At 42.1% G+C, this 20,000-nt stretch overlaps 2 non-coding genes and 1 pseudogene across 2 annotated transcripts; all 3 read left to right on the top strand.

Moving 5' to 3' along the window:
• The first annotated feature begins 11,269 nt into the window (after positions 1 to 11,269).
• On the top strand, positions 11,270 to 13,190 carry LOC148165879 (small subunit ribosomal RNA). The gene has a single exon (XR_015771101.1). It is a non-coding gene; the product is annotated as a small subunit ribosomal RNA (ribosomal RNA).
• Positions 13,191 to 14,806: 1,616 nt separating this feature from the next.
• On the top strand, positions 14,807 to 14,963 carry LOC148165878 (5.8S ribosomal RNA). Its single transcript, XR_015771099.1, has one exon. It is a non-coding gene; the product is annotated as a 5.8S ribosomal RNA (ribosomal RNA).
• A 793-nt stretch (positions 14,964 to 15,756) lies between these two features.
• On the top strand, positions 15,757 to 20,000 carry LOC148165877 (large subunit ribosomal RNA; annotated as a pseudogene; the record flags this gene model as incomplete).

The raw sequence follows: 20,000 nt of genomic DNA, 5'->3' as shown, positions 1-20,000 counted from the left end.
TTTTTGACATTTATGAAGTTCCAGACCTGACACATAGATGGCGCCATTTTAGGGTCAGTTAGGTCAAATTATGCTTAAAATTCAAGAAAAATACGTAAATTAACCCAGAATCTTGTAATTTTTGACATTTCTGAAGTTCCAGACCTGTCATATAGATGGCGCCATTTTTGAGTTAAAATAGGCGCCAAAATTCAAAAACAATATGTAAAATATAGGAAAAAACAGTAATTTTTGACATTTGTGAAGTTCCAGACCTGTCACATAGATGGCGCCATTTTTGAGTCAAAATAGGCGCCAAAATTCAAAAACAATATGTAAAATATAGGAAAAACAGTAATTTTTGACATTTATGAAGTTCCAGACCTGACACATAGATGGCGCCATTTTAGGGTCAGTTAGGTCAAATTATGCTTAAAATTCAAGAAAAATACGTAAATTAACCCAGAATCTTGTAATTTTTGACATTTGTGAAGTTCCAGACCTGTCATATAGATGGCGCCATTTTTGAGTCAAAATAGGCGCCAAAATTCAAAAACAATATGTAAAATAAAGGAAAAAACAGTAATTTTTGACATTTATGAAGTTCCAGACCTGACACATAGATGGCGCCATTTTAGGGTCAGGTCAGGTCAAATTATGCTTAACATTCAAAAAAAATACGTAAATTAACCCAGAATCTTGTAATTTTTGACATTTCTGAAGTTCCAGACCTGTCATATAGATGGCGCCATTTTTGAGTCAAAATAGGCGCCAAAATTCAAAAACAATATGTAAAATAAAGGAAAAAACAGTAATTTTTGACATTTCTGAAGTTCCAGACCTGACACATAGATGGCGCCATTTTAGGGTCAGGTCAGGTCAAATTATGCTTAAAATTCAAGAAAAATACGTAAATTAACCCAGAATCTTCCCAGAATCTTGTAATTTTTGACATTTCTGAAGTTCCAGACCTGTCATTTAGATGGCGCCATTTTTGAGTCAAAATAGGCGCCGAAATTCAAAAACAATATGTAAAATAAAGGAAAAAACAGTAATTTTTGACATTTCTGAAGTTCCAGACCTGACACATAGATGACGCCATTTTAGGGTCAGGTCAGGTCAAATTATGCTTAAAATTCAAGAAAAATACGTAAATTAACCCAGAATCTTGTAATTTTTGACATTTCTGAAGTTCCAGACCTGTCATATAGATGGCGCCATTTTTGAGTTAAAATAGGCGCCAAAATTCAAAAACAATATGTAAAATATAGGAAAAAACAGTAATTTTTGACATTTGTGAAGTTCCAGACCTGTCACATAGATGGCGCCATTTTTGAGTCAAAATAGGCGCCAAAATTCAAAAACAATATGTAAAATAAAGGAAAAAACAGTAATTTTTGACATTTCTGAAGTTCCAGACCTGACACATAGATGGCGCCATTTTAGGGTCAGGTCAGGTCAAATTATGCTTAACATTCAAAAAAAATACGTAAATTAACCCAGAATCTTGTAATTTTTGACATTTCTGAAGTTCCAGACCTGTCATATAGATGGCGCCATTTTTGAGTCAAAATAGGCGCCAAAATTCAAAAACAATATGTAAAATAAAGGAAAAAACAGTAATTTTTGACATTTCTGAAGTTCCAGACCTGACACATAGATGGCGCCATTTTAGGGTCAGGTCAGGTCAAATTATGCTTAAAATTCAAGAAAAATACGTAAATTAACCCAGAATCTTCCCAGAATCTTGTAATTTTTGACATTTGTGAAGTTCCAGACCTGTCACATAGATGGCGCCATTTTTGAGTCAAAATAGGCGCCAAAATTCAAAAACAATATGTAAAATAAAGGAAAAAACAGTAATTTTTGACATTTCTGAAGTTCCAGACCTGACACATAGATGGCGCCATTTTAGGGTCAGGTCAGGTCAAATTATGCTTAAAATTCAAGAAAAATACGTAAATGAACCCAGAATCTTGTAATTTTTGACATTTATGAAGTTCCAGACCTGACACATAGATGGCGCCATTTTAGGGTCAGTTAGGTCAAATTATGCTTAAAATTCAAGAAAAATACGTAAATTAACCCAGAATCTTGTAATTTTTGACATTTCTGAAGTTCCAGACCTGTCATATAGATGGCGCCATTTTTGAGTTAAAATAGGCGCCAAAATTCAAAAACAATATGTAAAATATAGGAAAAAACAGTAATTTTTGACATTTGTGAAGTTCCAGACCTGTCACATAGATGGCGCCATTTTTGAGTCAAAATAGGCGCCAAAATTCAAAAACAATATGTAAAATATAGGAAAAACAGTAATTTTTGACATTTATGAAGTTCCAGACCTGACACATAGATGGCGCCATTTTAGGGTCAGTTAGGTCAAATTATGCTTAAAATTCAAGAAAAATACGTAAATTAACCCAGAATCTTGTAATTTTTGACATTTGTGAAGTTCCAGACCTGTCATATAGATGGCGCCATTTTTGAGTCAAAATAGGCGCCAAAATTCAAAAACAATATGTAAAATAAAGGAAAAAACAGTAATTTTTGACATTTATGAAGTTCCAGACCTGACACATAGATGGCGCCATTTTAGGGTCAGGTCAGGTCAAATTATGCTTAACATTCAAAAAAAATACGTAAATTAACCCAGAATCTTGTAATTTTTGACATTTCTGAAGTTCCAGACCTGTCATATAGATGGCGCCATTTTTGAGTCAAAATAGGCGCCAAAATTCAAAAACAATATGTAAAATAAAGGAAAAAACAGTAATTTTTGACATTTCTGAAGTTCCAGACCTGACACATAGATGGCGCCATTTTAGGGTCAGGTCAGGTCAAATTATGCTTAAAATTCAAGAAAAATACGTAAATTAACCCAGAATCTTCCCAGAATCTTGTAATTTTTGACATTTCTGAAGTTCCAGACCTGTCATTTAGATGGCGCCATTTTTGAGTCAAAATAGGCGCCGAAATTCAAAAACAATATGTAAAATAAAGGAAAAAACAGTAATTTTTGACATTTCTGAAGTTCCAGACCTGACACATAGATGACGCCATTTTAGGGTCAGGTCAGGTCAAATTATGCTTAAAATTCAAGAAAAATACGTAAATTAACCCAGAATCTTGTAATTTTTGACATTTGTGAAGTTCCAGACCTGTCACATAGATGGCGCCATTTTTGAGTCAAAATAGGCGCCAAAATTCAAAAACAATATGTAAAATAAAGGAAAAAACAGTAATTTTTGACATTTCTGAAGTTCCAGACCTGACACATAGATGGCGCCATTTTAGGGTCAGGTCAGGTCAAATTATGCTTAACATTCAAAAAAAATACGTAAATTAACCCAGAATCTTGTAATTTTTGACATTTCTGAAGTTCCAGACCTGTCATATAGATGGCGCCATTTTTGAGTCAAAATAGGCGCCAAAATTCAAAAACAATATGTAAAATAAAGGAAAAAACAGTAATTTTTGACATTTCTGAAGTTCCAGACCTGACACATAGATGGCGCCATTTTAGGGTCAGGTCAGGTCAAATTATGCTTAAAATTCAAGAAAAATACGTAAATTAACCCAGAATCTTCCCAGAATCTTGTAATTTTTGACATTTGTGAAGTTCCAGACCTGTCACATAGATGGCGCCATTTTTGAGTCAAAATAGGCGCCAAAATTCAAAAACAATATGTAAAATAAAGGAAAAAACAGTAATTTTTGACATTTCTGAAGTTCCAGACCTGACACATAGATGGCGCCATTTTAGGGTCAGGTCAGGTCAAATTATGCTTAACATTCAAAAAAAATACGTAAATTAACCCAGAATCTTGTAATTTTTGACATTTCTGAAGTTCCAGACCTGTCATATAGATGGCGCCATTTTTGAGTCAAAATAGGCGCCAAAATTCAAAAACAATATGTAAAATAAAGGAAAAAACAGTAATTTTTGACATTTCTGAAGTTCCAGACCTGACACATAGATGGCGCCATTTTAGGGTCAGTTAGGTCAAATTATGCTTAAAATTCAAGAAAAATACGTAAATTAACACAGAATCTTGTAATTTTTGACATTTCTGAAGTTCCAGACCTGTCATATAGATGGCGCCATTTTTGAGTCAAAATAGGCGCCAAAATTAAAAAACAATATGTAAAATAAAGGAAAAACAGTAATTTTTGACATTTATGAAGTTCCAGACCTGACACATAGATGGCGCCATTTTAGGGTCAGGTCAGGTCAAATTATGCTTAAAATTCAAGAAAAATACGTAAATGAACCCAGAATCTTGTAATTTTTGACATTTATGAAGTTCCAGACCTGACACATAGATGGCGCCATTTTAGGGTCAGTTAGGTCAAATTATGCTTAAAATTCAAGAAAAATACGTAAATTAACCCAGAATCTTGTAATTTTTGACATTTCTGAAGTTCCAGACCTGACACATAGATGGCGCCATTTTAGGGTCAGGTCAGGTCAAATTATGCTTAAAATTCAAGAAAAATACGTAAATTAACACAGAATCTTGTAATTTTTGACATTTCTGAAGTTCCAGACCTGACACATAGATGACGCCATTTTAGGGTCAGGTCAGGTCAAATTATGCTTAAAATTCAAGAAAAATACGTAAATTAACCCAGAATCTTGTAATTTTTGACATTTCTGAAGTTCCAGACCTGTCATATAGATGGCGCCATTTTTGAGTCAAAATAGGCGCCAAAATTAAAAAACAATATGTAAAATAAAGGAAAAACAGTAATTTTTGACATTTATGAAGTTCCAGACCTGACACATAGATGGCGCCATTTTAGGGTCAGGTCAGGTCAAATTATGCTTAGAATTCAAGAAAAATACGTAAATGAACCCAGAATCTTGTAATTTTTGACATTTATGAAGTTCCAGACCTGACACATAGATGGCGCCATTTTAGGGTCAGTTAGGTCAAATTATGCTTAAAATTCAAGAAAAATACGTAAATTAACCCAGAATCTTGTAATTTTTGACATTTCTGAAGTTCCAGACCTGTCATATAGATGGCGCCATTTTTGAGTTAAAATAGGCGCCAAAATTCAAAAACAATATGTAAAATATAGGAAAAAACAGTAATTTTTGACATTTGTGAAGTTCCAGACCTGTCACATAGATGGCGCCATTTTTGAGTCAAAATAGGCGCCAAAATTCAAAAACAATATGTAAAATAAAGGAAAAACAGTAATTTTTGACATTTATGAAGTTCCAGACCTGACACATAGATGGCGCCATTTTAGGGTCAGTTAGGTCAAATTATGCTTAAAATTCAAGAAAAATACGTAAATTAACCCAGAATCTTGTAATTTTTGACATTTCTGAAGTTCCAGACCTGACACATAGATGACGCCATTTTAGGGTCAGGTCAGGTCAAATTATGCTTAAAATTCAAGAAAAATACGTAAATGAACCCAGAATCTTGTAATTTTTGACATTTATGAAGTTCCAGACCTGACACATAGATGGCGCCACTTTTGGGTCAAAATGGGCGCCAAATTTCAAAAAAAATATGTAAATAAAGTAAAAACCAGTAATTTTTGACATTTGTGAAGTTCCAGACCTGTCATATAGATGGCGCCACTAAATTATGTTTTCGACTAACAGGTGGCGATACCAACATTAATAGTTACAGAAAGCTGTAATTTTTTTGACTTTCAAGTTTAGGTAACTGTTCTACAGATGGCGCCAGCATTGCTACAAATACAGGAACCTGTAGTTGTTTTTTGACATTTGACATCTTGACCTAATCTATAGGTCTAAAGATCAGCAATAGAATGGACTTCAAAGTTGATAATAAAGCTTTATTTTTATTATATATCGTAAATGGATTGTGTTTAAGCATAACGTTTGAATGGTTATGCAACCGCTTAAACTAATTGTTGCCGAACTTTCGTCTTTCCTTTGCATTCTTGAATAACGGAAATATAGATGGATTATTTTTGTGCATGAATTTTAAATTGTTATGCAACCATGAAAACACTAATTATTTTCTTTTTTCGGAGTTTTTTCAGATTATTGAAAGTCTGACACAAAACCTGTCCGTAACTGCGGCGTTCTCGCCAAACGCTACAGCTTGAAAAATCTAAAATTCGCATAGTCTAAATGTCCGAGAAAAATCGAAATTAAATGAAAACGAACAAAAGTTCGGACCGAACTAACATTAATCGAAAGTGGATGTCATAATTTTAAGTCCCTAACTAAACGGGATCTAAAACCCTTTCGAAACTGTGGCGTTCGAATTTTGATGAAAATTATTCCAAGTCCAAAGTCGGAACTGAAGCGTTCACATTGAACGCTACAGTTTCGAGAATCTATTCGGAACTGAAGCGTTCACATTGAACGCTACAGTTTCGAGAATCTATTCGGAACTGAAGCGTTCACATTGAACGCTACAGTTTCGAGAATCTATTCGGAACTGAGGCGTTCACTTTGAACGTTACAGTTTCGAGAATTTATTCGGAACTGAAGCGTTCACATTGAACGTTACAGTTTCGAAAGGACAAAATTAACAAAGACCAAAAGTCCGAGAAAAATTGAAATTAAATGAAAATGAACAAAAGTTCGGACCGAACTAACATTAATCGAAAGTGGATGTCATAATTTTAAGTCCCTAACTGAACGGGATCTAAAACCCTTTCGAAACTGTGGCGTTCGAATTTTGATGAAAATTATTCTAAGTCCAAAGTCGGAACTGAAGCGTTCACATTGAACGCTACAGTTTCGAAAATCTATTCGGAACTGAAGCGTTCACACTGGCGATTGCTTATGCAACCATGAAAGCACAAATATGAAACGCTACAGTTTCGAAAACTCATTCGGAACTGAAGCGTTCACACTGGCGATTGTTTATGCAACCATGAAAGCACAAAAATGAAACGCCACAGTTGCGAAAACTCATTCGGAACTGATGCGTTTACACCGAACGCTACAGTTTTGAAACCTCGTTCGGAACTGATGCGTTCAAAAATGTCGAAATTTTTACAAGTCCAGTTTCGGAACTGTAGCGACTGCATGGACTTAGCGCGAAAAGGACACATTCAGTGGGAACTGTAGCGGTAGGGACCCGTAAAAAAAGTAAAAAAAATAATAAAATATTTTATTTTTTGCTTTTTACCTTCCGTATACACAATTTTTTTTTTTTTTTTTTTTTTTTTTTTTAAGTCCAAATTGGGAACTGTAGCGGTCAACAGAAAAAAAAACTTTTTCCATCAACCACATACAATTCCCATTTTTAATATAATATTATTATTTATATTAATATTATAATTATTCATAATATATTACTGAACATTTGCTTCTCCTCAGTTTCGTTCTTTGGTTTCCAATATCATTCACTCGATCATATTTAATTCAAGCTTGTTATCGGAGGAGAAACAAGTCTTTCACAATTTTCACCAGTTCTGCTTACCATGTGACGGATCTTTTGTTTTTCAACGGGCGGAACAATAATCGAGATTTTTACTGCTTGGTGTTTCGGGCTTTGTGTTTTATTTTATAGATCCGTCACATTATTCAAGTAAATTATTCAATTCAATTTGTCGTCTGCATTAGAGTCAAGATTATTAATTTCATCTCATTTGCAGACGACTTTGGATAAGAGCACTGGGTGGTCACGTTTTTTAACTAGCGGTGAATTAGCTAATTCGTTCGCAAAATGCACGTTACAGGCGGACTAATTCACATTTCGCTATTCATCGAGAAATTTTTATTCACAGCGGTATATTGTCTTTCTAGAGACTTACCACTTTTTATTTCATCGATGTATTTTTATTTTTAATTTAGCATAATATCATTAAACGGGGTCGCGATGTACGAGAGGTAACAGATCGTACGGACGCGCACATTTGATTTCATGTCAATCCATTCATCGTGCGTACTTGTCCGTCATCGCTGCCACTTACCATCACTACTCCCTATATATGCCACCGCGGCAGCGATCAGCTCTGAATCGCTCGATGCGTGAAACGATCGAAATCCCATAGTGCGCCGGCCGCTCGCTATGGGCGAGGGGTAGAGTAAAACGGTCTGATCGCTCGGTGCAAAAGTCCGTTTGGGTACTTAGAGACGGAATTTTAAAATTCTGATTTCGCAGATCAATTTCAAGGATTATTAGGACTCGAATGCTGTCGACCATGTTTTGTAAAAAAAGTTTTTTACGTTTTTACGGCAATTTGACTGAACGCTACAGTTTCGAAAAAAAGTCGGAACTGTGGCGTTCGATCGAAATTTTTCCAAGTCCGAAGTCGAAACTGTAGCGGTCGACCAAAATTTTTCTAAGTCCGATTCGAAACTGAGGCGTTCGACCGAAATTTTTCCAAGTCCAATTCGAAACTGTAGCGTTCGAACAAAATTTTTCTAAGTCCGAAGTCGAAACTGTAGCGTTCGGCGCTCATTCGTCTAAGTCCGAACTCGGAAGTGTAGCGGTTGACAAATTTACATTGACCAAAAGTCCGAGAAAAATCGAAATTAAATCCAAACGAACAAATGTTTGGGTCGAACTAGCATCGATAGAAGGTAGATTTTATAATTTCAAGCTCCTAATTAAACGGGATCTAAAACCCTCTGGAAACTGAGGCGTTCGAAATTTTGATGAAAATTTTTTTAAGTCCGAAATAGGAACTGTGGCGGTCGAGCGAAATTTTTCTAAGTCCGTAGTCGAAACTGAGGTGTTCGAATTTTTGATAAAAATTTTTCTAAGTCTCATGTTGGAACTGTGGCGGTCGAGCGAAATTTTTCCAAGTCCGAAGTCGAAACTGTAGCGTTCGAACGAAATTTTTCTAAGTCCGAAGTCGAAACTGTAGCGTTCGGCGCTCATTCGTCTAAGTCCGAAGTCGGAAGTGTAGCGGTTGACAAATTTACATTGACCAAAAGTACGAGAAAAATCGAAATTAAATGCAAACGAACAAATGTTTGGGTCGAACTAACATCGATAGAAGGTAGATTTTATAATTTCAAGCTTCTAATTAAACGGGATCTAAAACCCTCTGGAAACTGAGGCGTTCGAAATTTTGATGAAAATTTTTCTAAGTCCGAAATAGGAACTGTGGCGGTCGAGCGAAATTTTTCTAAGTCCGTAGTCGAAACTGAGGTGTTCGAATTTTTGATAAAAATTTTTCTAAGTCTCATGTTGGAACTGTGGCGGTCGAGCGAAATTTTTCCAAGTCCGAAGTCGAAACTGTAGCGTTCGAACGAAATTTTTCTAAGTCCGAAGTCGAAACTGTAGCGGTCGACCAAAATTTTTCTAAGTCCGATTCGAAACTGAGGCGTTCGACCGAAATTTTTCTAAGTCCAATTCGAAACTGTGGCGGTCGAGCGAAATTTTTCTAAGTCCGAAGTCGAAACTGTAGCGTTCGGCGCTCATTCGTCTAAGTCCGAAGTCGGAAGTGTAGCGGTTGATAAATTTACATTGACCAAAAGTCCGAGAAAAATCGAAATTAAATGCAAACGAACAAAAGTTACGGTCGAACTAACACCAAACAAGGGTGGCTGTGATAATTTCAAACCCCTAACTAAACGGGATCTAAAACCCTCTGGAAACTGAGGCGTTCGAAATTTTGATGAAAATTATTCTAAGTCCGAAGTCGGAACTGAGGTGTTCGGTCGAAATGCCGTAAAAACGTAAAAAATATTTTTTTCAAAACACCGTTAACGGCATTCGAGTCCTAATGACCCTTGAAATTGATCTGCGAAATCAGAATTTTAAAATTCCGTCTCTAAGTACCCAAACGGACTTTTGCACCGAGCGATCAGACCGATTTACCCGACCCCTCGCCCATAGCGAGCGGCCGGCGCGCTATGGGATTTCGACCGTTTCGCGCATCGAGTGATTCAGAGCTGAACGCTGCCGCGCTGGCATATATAGGGATAGTAGTGGTGGTATGTAGCAGCGGACAAAAGCGTACGATCGAAATGTGATTTTATGTGCGTCCGATTATCTTGTTACCTCTCGTACACCGCGACTTACCCGTAGTTGGGACGATGGCCGGAATGTGTACCCTGTGGACCCACCATCGTTTGAGGGATGACAAATCTTGCCATTGACCATGCACAGCGAGATTGCGGATGCGGCGAGCGTTTCTATGTTAGCGGTCCAAATGCAATCAAAGATTTTATGTGTTCGTGTCAGAACGACCAAAAATTAACAAATGCGTCAACTCACTAAAGTCCGAGCGAGAATTTTGAAATAAATAAAATTTCATAAACTCGTAACGTGTGAATATTTCTAAAGAGAAATCTCACAATAAACCGTCGCTTTCAATCTAGCGAAGAGTATGGAGAATGTTTGAACTTTTGCTTGTCGACGACGATATTTTTTCTTTACGATAAAATTTCAAGTCGATGTGCCCAAAAATCTCTAAATTTTGAACTGGGAAATTATTTCTTCGTCCGATGAATCGCATTGATCTCTGTTTTTGACGAAAAAAAGACGGATAAAATGCAGCATTCAATCAAGGATATAAAATAAAAGAAAAATTTTCCGTAAAAACTATATTACAATGGAGGATTATGTTTCTACTTTTCGTCCGATGAGTCGCAACAAAAATAAGTAATCCATCCGTCGTTGTTCGTTTAGTCGATCTGAATGCACTGTAAAAATTTATTAAAGTAAAATGTTACGTTTGCATTTCATGAATTTTGACAAACGTGTACCGAAATGTGTACAAATTATTTATTTCGACGACGACGACAACTTAGAACGGATGAATAAAATTAATTGTTGCAAGATTCAAACAAGGATGAAAAAGTCATAGAAAATTATTCCGTAACCATGATATTGGATTATTTTTTCTTCACTCTCTCCTCCGATGAGTCGCAACAAATAAAAATCCATAAATCAATTCATCCGTCGTTGTTCGTTTAGTCGATCTGAATGCACTGTAAAAATTTATTAAAGTAAAAATGTTACGTTGCATTTCATGAATTTTGACAAACGTGTACCCCGAAGTGTGTACAAATTATTTATTTCGACGACGACGACAACTTAGAACGGATGAATAAGAATAAAATTGTTGCAGGAGATTCAATCAAGGATGATGTGAAAAAAATGTCGAAAAATTTTCCATCCAGAAAGATCGCGTGGCGTTACGTCTCTTCTTACGAGGTTTTCGTTTCGCAGACACGCACACTTTCTTCAAAACAATAATAGGAAAGTGTTCAGTTTTTTATAAGAGCAGCAGGTGTCTTTCCGAAATTCTACGATTATTGTAGCTTATATGACTAGAAGGAAAGAAAGACTAAAACTCTCTTATTTTAAAACAAGAACGCAGTTCCCTGGTTGATCCTGCCAGTAGTCATATGCTTGTCTCAAAGATTAAGCCATGCATGTCTCAGTACAAGCCAAATTAAGGTGAAACCGCGAAAGGCTCATTAAATCAGTTATGGTTCCTTAGATCGTACCCACATTTACTTGGATAACTGTGGTAATTCTAGAGCTAATACATGCAAACAGAGCTCCAACCGGAAACGGAAGGAGCGCTTTTATTAGATCAAAACCAATCGGTGGCGGTCTCCGTCATCGTACAACTTGGTGACTCTGAATAACTTTACGCTGATCGCACGGTCTCGCACCGGCGACGCATCTTTCAAATGTCTGCCTTATCAACTGTCGATGGTAGGTTCTGCGCCTACCATGGTTGTAACGGGTAACGGGGAATCAGGGTTCGATTCCGGAGAGGGAGCCTGAGAAACGGCTACCACATCCAAGGAAGGCAGCAGGCGCGCAAATTACCCACTCCCGGCACGGGGAGGTAGTGACGAAAAATAACGATACGGGACTCATCCGAGGCCCCGTAATCGGAATGAGTACACTCTAAACCCTTTAACGAGGATCAATTGGAGGGCAAGTCTGGTGCCAGCAGCCGCGGTAATTCCAGCTCCAATAGCGTATATTAAAGTTGTTGCGGTTAAAAAGCTCGTAGTCGAATCTGTGTCTCGCGCCGCCGGTTCATCGTTCGCGGTGTCAACTGGCGTGCCGCGGGACGTCCTGCCGGTGGGCTTAGCTCGAGAGGGCGGCCCAACTCAATCCCGCCGCGGTGCTCTTCATTGAGTGTCGAGGTGGGCCGGCACGTTTACTTTGAACAAATTAGAGTGCTTAAAGCAGGCTAAAACTTCGCCTGAATACTGTGTGCATGGAATAATGGAATAGGACCTCGGTTCTATTTTGTTGGTTTTCGGAACCCCGAGGTAATGATTAATAGGAACGGATGGGGGCATTCGTATTGCGACGTTAGAGGTGAAATTCTTGGATCGTCGCAAGACGGACAGAAGCGAAAGCATTTGCCAAAAACGCTTTCATTGATCAAGAACGAAAGTTAGAGGTTCGAAGGCGATCAGATACCGCCCTAGTTCTAACCATAAACGATGCCAGCTAGCGATCCGCCGACGTTCTTCCGATGACTCGGCGGGCAGCTTCCGGGAAACCAAAGCTTTTGGGTTCCGGGGGAAGTATGGTTGCAAAGCTGAAACTTAAAGGAATTGACGGAAGGGCACCACCAGGAGTGGAGCCTGCGGCTTAATTTGACTCAACACGGGAAACCTCACCAGGCCCGGACACCGGAAGGATTGACAGATTGAGAGCTCTTTCTTGATTCGGTGGGTGGTGGTGCATGGCCGTTCTTAGTTGGTGGAGCGATTTGTCTGGTTAATTCCGATAACGAACGAGACTCTAGCCTGCTAAATAGGCGTATTTCGACATCCCAAAGGCCCGTCGATCCTGGGTTCGCCCGGTGGTCGTGCGCGGTTTTTACTGTCGGCGTACAAACAATTCTTCTTAGAGGGACAGGCGGCTTCTAGCCGCACGAGATTGAGCAATAACAGGTCTGTGATGCCCTTAGATGTTCTGGGCCGCACGCGCGCTACACTGAAGGAATCAGCGTGTCCTCCCTGACCGAGCGGTCCGGGTAACCCGCTGAACCTCCTTCGTGCTAGGGATTGGGGCTTGCAATTGTTCCCCATGAACGAGGAATTCCCAGTAAGCGTGAGTCATAAGCTCGCGTTGATTACGTCCCTGCCCTTTGTACACACCGCCCGTCGCTACTACCGATTGAATGATTTAGTGAGGTCTTCGGACCGGTACGCGATGGCGTTTCGACGTCGTCGATGTCGCTGGGAAGATGACCAAACTTGATCATTTAGAGGAAGTAAAAGTCGTAACAAGGTTTCCGTAGGTGAACCTGCGGAAGGATCATTAACGTGTCCTCGTACACACGAATTTTGACATATGTATAATTTATTATTATGCATTTTTATTTGATCGTGTCGATGTACACTTTATGTTTTTACAACACCGTCGTCGATGACATGGAGTCGACGGCACGATCTTTTGTCGTGCCGTTGCTTGTTTCTTTTTGAAACACCGTGTGTACGACGTTTTGAACTACGAATCGTACATATTCGGAAAAACAATAGCGTTACGCTGGCCCGCAGCGCCGGTCCTTGCGATCGAGTTTTTCACCTTTTTTGAACGAGAAAAACCGAATTCGCTCGGGCATACGGCTGTTTCTTCGGGTACCTAGATTTTTTGATTTTTTTTGTACTATCTCTCGATCTTTTCCAATGATGGAAAAAAGGAGGGACGCTTTCGGTTTTTCGACCGGATCGCGGAAAGTTGTGAACTCCACCGCGAAAGTCGAAAGACGTTAGAAGTCCTCTTTTTTCGGACACACGGAGAGGATGTAGCAGAGTAGTCGAGAAAGAAGAAAATCGCAGGTGTCGAATTAGGTTACGACTCCGTGGGTTTTAAATGATTTACGCCCGGCTACGGGACCGGCGAGAAACGCTCCCGATTTTACGATTCGCGTGAATGATGTTCGTCGTTAGACGCTTCAAAGAGTTTTTTGAAAGCGCCGTTAAACGAGCGATCACACACACATCACACCTTGCTTTTTTAATGTTTTTGGTAGATGTGGTAAAGTGATTTCGTTAGAAACGGTAAAATTCTCTTTACGGAGCGTACGACTGCACCATTTCAAAATTATATACACCGTCAATCGTCATTAAGTCACGATATAGAACGGTAAACTTGAGGATTTTATGTTAGACGCTCAGTCTGGCACGTCTATAGATTTTTTCGTCAAAATTCACGATCTGTCTTCGGTTTGGCGACGAAAAAATATAGAAAGAAAATTGAAACACGAACACAAAGACCGCCCGCGAAAATCTCTTTTCGCTTACGGCGGATACTAATTCGCTTTTTCATAACGAGTACGATGATGTAATGATGTGTTGATTCCGATCGATCAAAAACCGTCTCTTCGTCACACTTTTTAAAGTGCTTGACACACGCACACTAAATGAAAGACACAATAAAGGAAAACTACCGAAAATGTAGTTTATGAGAGAAAGCAGCATTATTTATTAAAATTATTGCTGAGAAAAAGGAAATTGGCAAATTCCTAATTAAAATCGTATCGAACATGTCCCATCTTCACACATACATGCTCGTACTTTGCGTGTAAAAGCGGAGACCGCGTGAAAAAGAAAAGTGCTTCTTTTTCGGTGCGCGGATACAAATTTGTGTTTGGGTTAATATTTTTTTTAATTTTTTCGTACGCGTAAAACTGAGACCGACGATCGCGTTCCCTTTCAGACGAGAAAGTACGGACGAAAGACAATTAAGAGCGAGAATTATAAATATCCATACCACAACACCGAAATTTTAGACGTGGCACGTTTCGGAACCACGAAGATCATTTTCGTTTCGGATGTACGCACGTACGCAAAAATTTTTGCAAGACGTGTATAGACAGCTAGACGATCGGCATGATCGGGGTTCTTGTGGAACGAGCGTTTAAATTTTAAAAAGATTACCCTGAACGGTGGATCACTTGGCTCGTGGGTCGATGAAGAACGCAGCTAATTGCGCGTCAACTTGTGAACTGCAGGACACATGAACATCGACATTTCGAACGCACATTGCGGTCCTCGGATATAATGTTCCCGGACCACTCCTGGCTGAGGGTCGTGTCAATTTCAAAGACTGCTCGGTTTTCGTTTTCGGACGAAAACGTCGGAGCGTGTTGGATGTGTTGCGACGCGTCGAATAGGTACTCATTAATGTACGTGATCGTCACTTACGTCACGATATAACGACGCACGCCTCGAACGTGTGCCGAGACGTTTACTCGAGCGTGTTTTTTCGTCAAAAAGGACGGGACGGGTATGCTTTGTATTTTTTTTTTACAAAGTCCGTCGGACGTCCACCTTGCGAATCATAAATACGAAAGTGTTTACGTCGGCACATGTTCTTGCGTGGTGTGTCGTAGAATCGTGTGTTTGTGTGCGTTTCTCGTGCAGCGAGTAAATTTGCGCGACATCTTAAGACGCGAAAGCGACCAACTACTACTTGTTGTAGTTGTTGGCTGGTCTTTCGGCGTAGCACGTCCTATTTCTTCAACATGTCGTCATTTAAAAAAAAAAATGGCGTTTTAAGGTTGAGAACGTTATAGACGGTCGTCGTGTCCGAGACGTGTAATGCAAATCGCGACAGACGTCAGATCGTAAGCGTTTCTGTAAACTTAGCCATTTTTTAAAAAGAAAAATGACGAACACGTATAGCAAGGAATGGGAGACGTGTCGTGATCGTCGAAATGACCGAATGAAAAATTTTTATTTTTCATATGCGACCTCAGAGCAGGTGAGACTACCCGCTGAATTTAAGCATATTACTAAGCGGAGGAAAAGAAACTAACTAGGATTCCCTCAGTAGCGGCGAGCGAACAGGGAGAAGCCCAGCACCGAATCCCGCGGCCGAAACCGGACGCCGGGAAATGTGGTGTTAGGGAGGATCCGTCATCCCGAGATCGTGCGGCGCGTCCAAGTCCATCTTGAACGGGGCCACAGCCCATAGAGGGTGCCAGGCCCGTAGCGACCGCTGCCGATAACGGGAGGATCTCTCCTCAGAGTCGGGTTGCTTGAGAGTGCAGCCCTAAGTGGGTGGTAAACTCCATCTAAGGCTAAATATGACCACGAGACCGATAGCGAACAAGTACCGTGAGGGAAAGTTGAAAAGAACTTTGAAGAGAGAGTTCAATAGTACGTGAAACCGTTCAGGGGTAAACCTGAGAAACCCGAAAGGTCGAAAGGGGAGATTCAGCGTGACTCGATGGCGGCGCTGGACGATCGTGTGACAGATGGCGTACGCGTCGTTTGCACCTTTCGTTTTGTCGATCTGCCGTCGAACGCGTGCACTTCTCCCCCTGTAGGACGTCGCGATCCGTTGAGTGCCGGTCTAAGGCCCGCGGTGGAGCTCGTTCGGACGGTTCGCCGTTCGCCGAATGAACCCGTGGTGTTTCCCGATCGGCTCGCTCGACGGTATACAGATGGCGCGGGGCCGCTACACAGTTAGCGTCCGACCTTCGGCAAGCGCGCCCGTCGTGATGGTGATCGGACCTGGTGCCGGTCCCGTCCCCGGGTGGCTGTTCGCTGAGGTGTTCTCGGACAGACCTCGTTGAAACGCCGATCTGCGACGCTATAGCTTTGGGTACTTTCAGGACCCGTCTTGAAACACGGACCAAGGAGTCTAGCATGTGCGCGAGTCATTGGGATTTAACTAAACCTAAAGGCGCAATGAAAGTGAAGGTCCGCCTTGCGCGGACCAAGGGAGGATGGGCGGTCGTTACGGCTGCCGCCCCGCACTCCCGGGGCGTCTCGTTCTCATTGCGAGAAGAGGCGCACCAAGAGCGTACACGCTGGGACCCGAAAGATGGTGAACTATGCCTGGTCAGGACGAAGTCAGGGGAAACCCTGATGGAGGTCCGTAGCGATTCTGACGTGCAAATCGATCGTCGGAACTGGGTATAGGGGCGAAAGACTAATCGAACCATCTAGTAGCTGGTTCCCTCCGAAGTTTCCCTCAGGATAGCTGGCGCTCATAGCATACGAGTTTCATCCGGTAAAGCGAATGATTAGAGGCATTGGGGTCGAAACGGCCTCAACCTATTCTCAAACTTTAAATGGGTGAGATCTCCGGCTTGCTCGAACTATTGAAGCCGCGAGACTCGAATCAGAGTGCCAAGTGGGCCATTTTTGGTAAGCAGAACTGGCGCTGTGGGATGAACCAAACGCCGAGTTAAAGCGCCTAAATCGACGCTTATGGGATACCATGAAAGGCGTTGGTAACTTAAGACATCAGGACGGTGGCCATGGAAGTCGGAATCCGCCAAGGAGTGTGTAACAACTCACCTGCCGAAGTTACTAGCCCTGAAAATGGATGGCGCTGAAGCGTCGTGCTTATACTCGGCCGTCAGAGGCATGTGCGGTCAGGTTATTAAATTAACCGGCCATGAAGCCCTGACGAGTAGGAGGGTCGCGGCGGTGAGCGCAGAAGGACTGGCCGTGAGGCCGTCTGGAGCCGCCGTCGGTGCAGATCTTGGTGGTAGTAGCAAATACTCCAGCGAGGCCCTGGAGGACTGACGTGGAGAAGGGTTTCGTGTGAACAGCCGTTGCACACGAGTCAGTCGATCCTAAGCCCTAGGCGAAAGCCGATGTTGATGTGGTGTAGATTTTTGTCGTTGGTCGCAATTCGCAATTGTTGACGGAAACGTACGGAATTGTGCACACACCCGATGGGCGAAAGGGAATCCGGTTCCTATTCCGGAACCCGGCAGCGGAACCGTTTATAATTCGGGCCCTCGAAAGAGAGTTCGTCGGGGCAACCCAAAAGGACCCGGAGACGCCGTCGGGAGATCCGGGAAGAGTTTTCTTTTCTGCATGAGCGTTCGAGTTCCATGGAATCCTCTAGCAGGGAGATATGGTTTGGAACGCGAAGAGCACCGCAGTTGCGGCGGTGTCCGGATCTTCCCCTCGGACCTTGAAAATCCGGGAGAGGGCCACGTGGAGGCGTCGCGCCGGTTCGTACCCATATCCGCAGCAGGTCTCCAAGGTAAAGAGCCTCTAGTCGATAGAATAATGTAGGTAAGGGAAGTCGGCAAATTGGATCCGTAACTTCGGGATAAGGATTGGCTCTGAGGATCGGGGCGTGTCGGGCTTGGCGGGGAAGCGGGTCGCGACTGACGTGCCGGGCCTGGGCGAGGTGCAGGGTGTGTCGCTTCGGCGGTGTACTTCGAATCCGAGCTCGGTCCCGTGCCTTGGTCTCCCGCGGAACCGTCTTGCTGCGAGGCTCCGAGTGCGCCCGCAAGGGCGTTCGGATGTCCTCTTCGGCCGCCATTCAACGGTCAGCTCAGAACTGGCACGGACCGGGGGAATCCGACTGTCTAATTAAAACAAAGCATTGCGATGGCCCCAGCGGGTGTTGACGCAATGTGATTTCTGCCCAGTGCTCTGAATGTCAACGTGAAGAAATTCAAGCAAGCGCGGGTAAACGGCGGGAGTAACTATGACTCTCTTATGCGGCTAATGTACCACAGGCTAGCACTCTGCTACACACGACCGAAAGATACTTGGATAATTTGGGCATGTCGCTATCCGCACCCAAGTGTCTATCTTTCCATATTTGCCCAACTAAAGACTCCTGGTTTGTAGCAGATCCCGGACTGACACTACAAAGTGGAGAGAGGATCCCGGCTGCGGCCGCGGAGTCTGCGTTCACTTATCTTGGTGTAAGAATATCTCCTTGGGCTGGTGTCTCAACGGAGGGCATAATTGAGAGCTTTAGCGGGGCGTTATTCAGGACGGGACGTCTCAAGCTAAAACCGCACCAGAAAGTAGAACTTATCTCCACATACCTAGTCCCCCACTACCTCTACAGATTGGTGGTCGCAGCTCCACCAATCAAGTTGATAAGGCGGTTAGACCAGGAGCTAAGAGGAGTGGTTCGAACTATTTGCCATCTTCCGCAGTCCACGGCCAATGGCCTATTGTATTGCAGGAAGACCGACGGCGGACTAGGTATACCCAGGTTGGAGACAATAGCTGTCACCTCCATCCTGAAGGCGGGTCTGAAGTTTCTTGATACCACTTCAGATCCAGTAATGCGAGCCCTCGCTGTCGGTTCAGGCTTGGCAGGCCGTCTACAAAGTCTGGCCGCAGCAATCCGGCTACCATGGCCTGTCGGGGACTTAAAATCTATCGATAAATATAAACAGGCCATGAAGAAAGAGGAGCTCGCGAAATGGGCGTCTCTGAGTTCGCAGGGCAAGTCGGTTATGTCATTTTCCGACAATAAAATTGCAAACGCCTGGCTATCTAACAAAAAGCTCCTCAAGCCAGGAAATTTCATATCTGCCCTCCGCCTGCGAGCCAACGTTGCAGGTGACAGGGTAGCGTTGCACAGAGTGCCCGGTCTGGCGAATGACGTAATGTGTAGAAGGTGTGGTGCTCAGGTTGAGACGCTGGGCCACATCTTAGGGATTTGTGTGAGCACAAAGGCCCAGAGAATAGCTCGCCATGACGAAATACGTGATCTTATTGCACAGGAAATCACGAAAAATGACAAAAGGGTAGCAGTAACTGTGGAGCCAACAATAAGGCATCCTCAGAGTGGGAATCTGAAACCAGACCTGGTGATACAGAACCAGGAAAGGGTCTTTGTGGTCGACGTGACGGTCCGCCACGAGGATGATGAATATCTTGCTCGGGGACGCAATGACAAACTAAATAAATATGAGTGCCTGTTACCCATCCTCCAAGAACGGCTGGGAGCGTCGTCTGGAGAAGTCCTTCCCATAGTGGTGGGAACGAGGGGAGCAATGCCCAAGGAGACGGTCAAGGATCTCAAAAAGCTATGCATAACTGACCGCAAGACGCTGTTGACAATTTCGTTGATAGCGCTAAGAAAATCCATAAGGATATACCACACCTTTATGGATTATGATGCTCGCCCTCGACCTGTACGGGTAGTAAATCGCCCGGATAGGTAACAAAAACTTCTGATCACAGCACACTGACTCTTTTGATTTTATTTTTTTTTTGTGCTTGTCCTACGCTTACGAGCGTAACCAGAGGTTAAGCCGCCTCTTTTTAATCGTTAAAGTGTGTTCATGTTTTACACGTCCGTTGGGGCGGCCTCTTTACACCCGTCCCACGGACACATTGTGCCTCG

Source organism: Gnatocerus cornutus, unplaced genomic scaffold, assembly GCF_029298725.1.
Source record: "Gnatocerus cornutus isolate USDA-ARS CGAHR unplaced genomic scaffold, icGnaCorn1.1 ctg00000152.1, whole genome shotgun sequence".
NCBI lineage: Eukaryota > Metazoa > Arthropoda > Insecta > Coleoptera > Tenebrionidae > Gnatocerus > Gnatocerus cornutus.
This window is presented reverse-complemented; position numbering and strand designations above follow the sequence as displayed.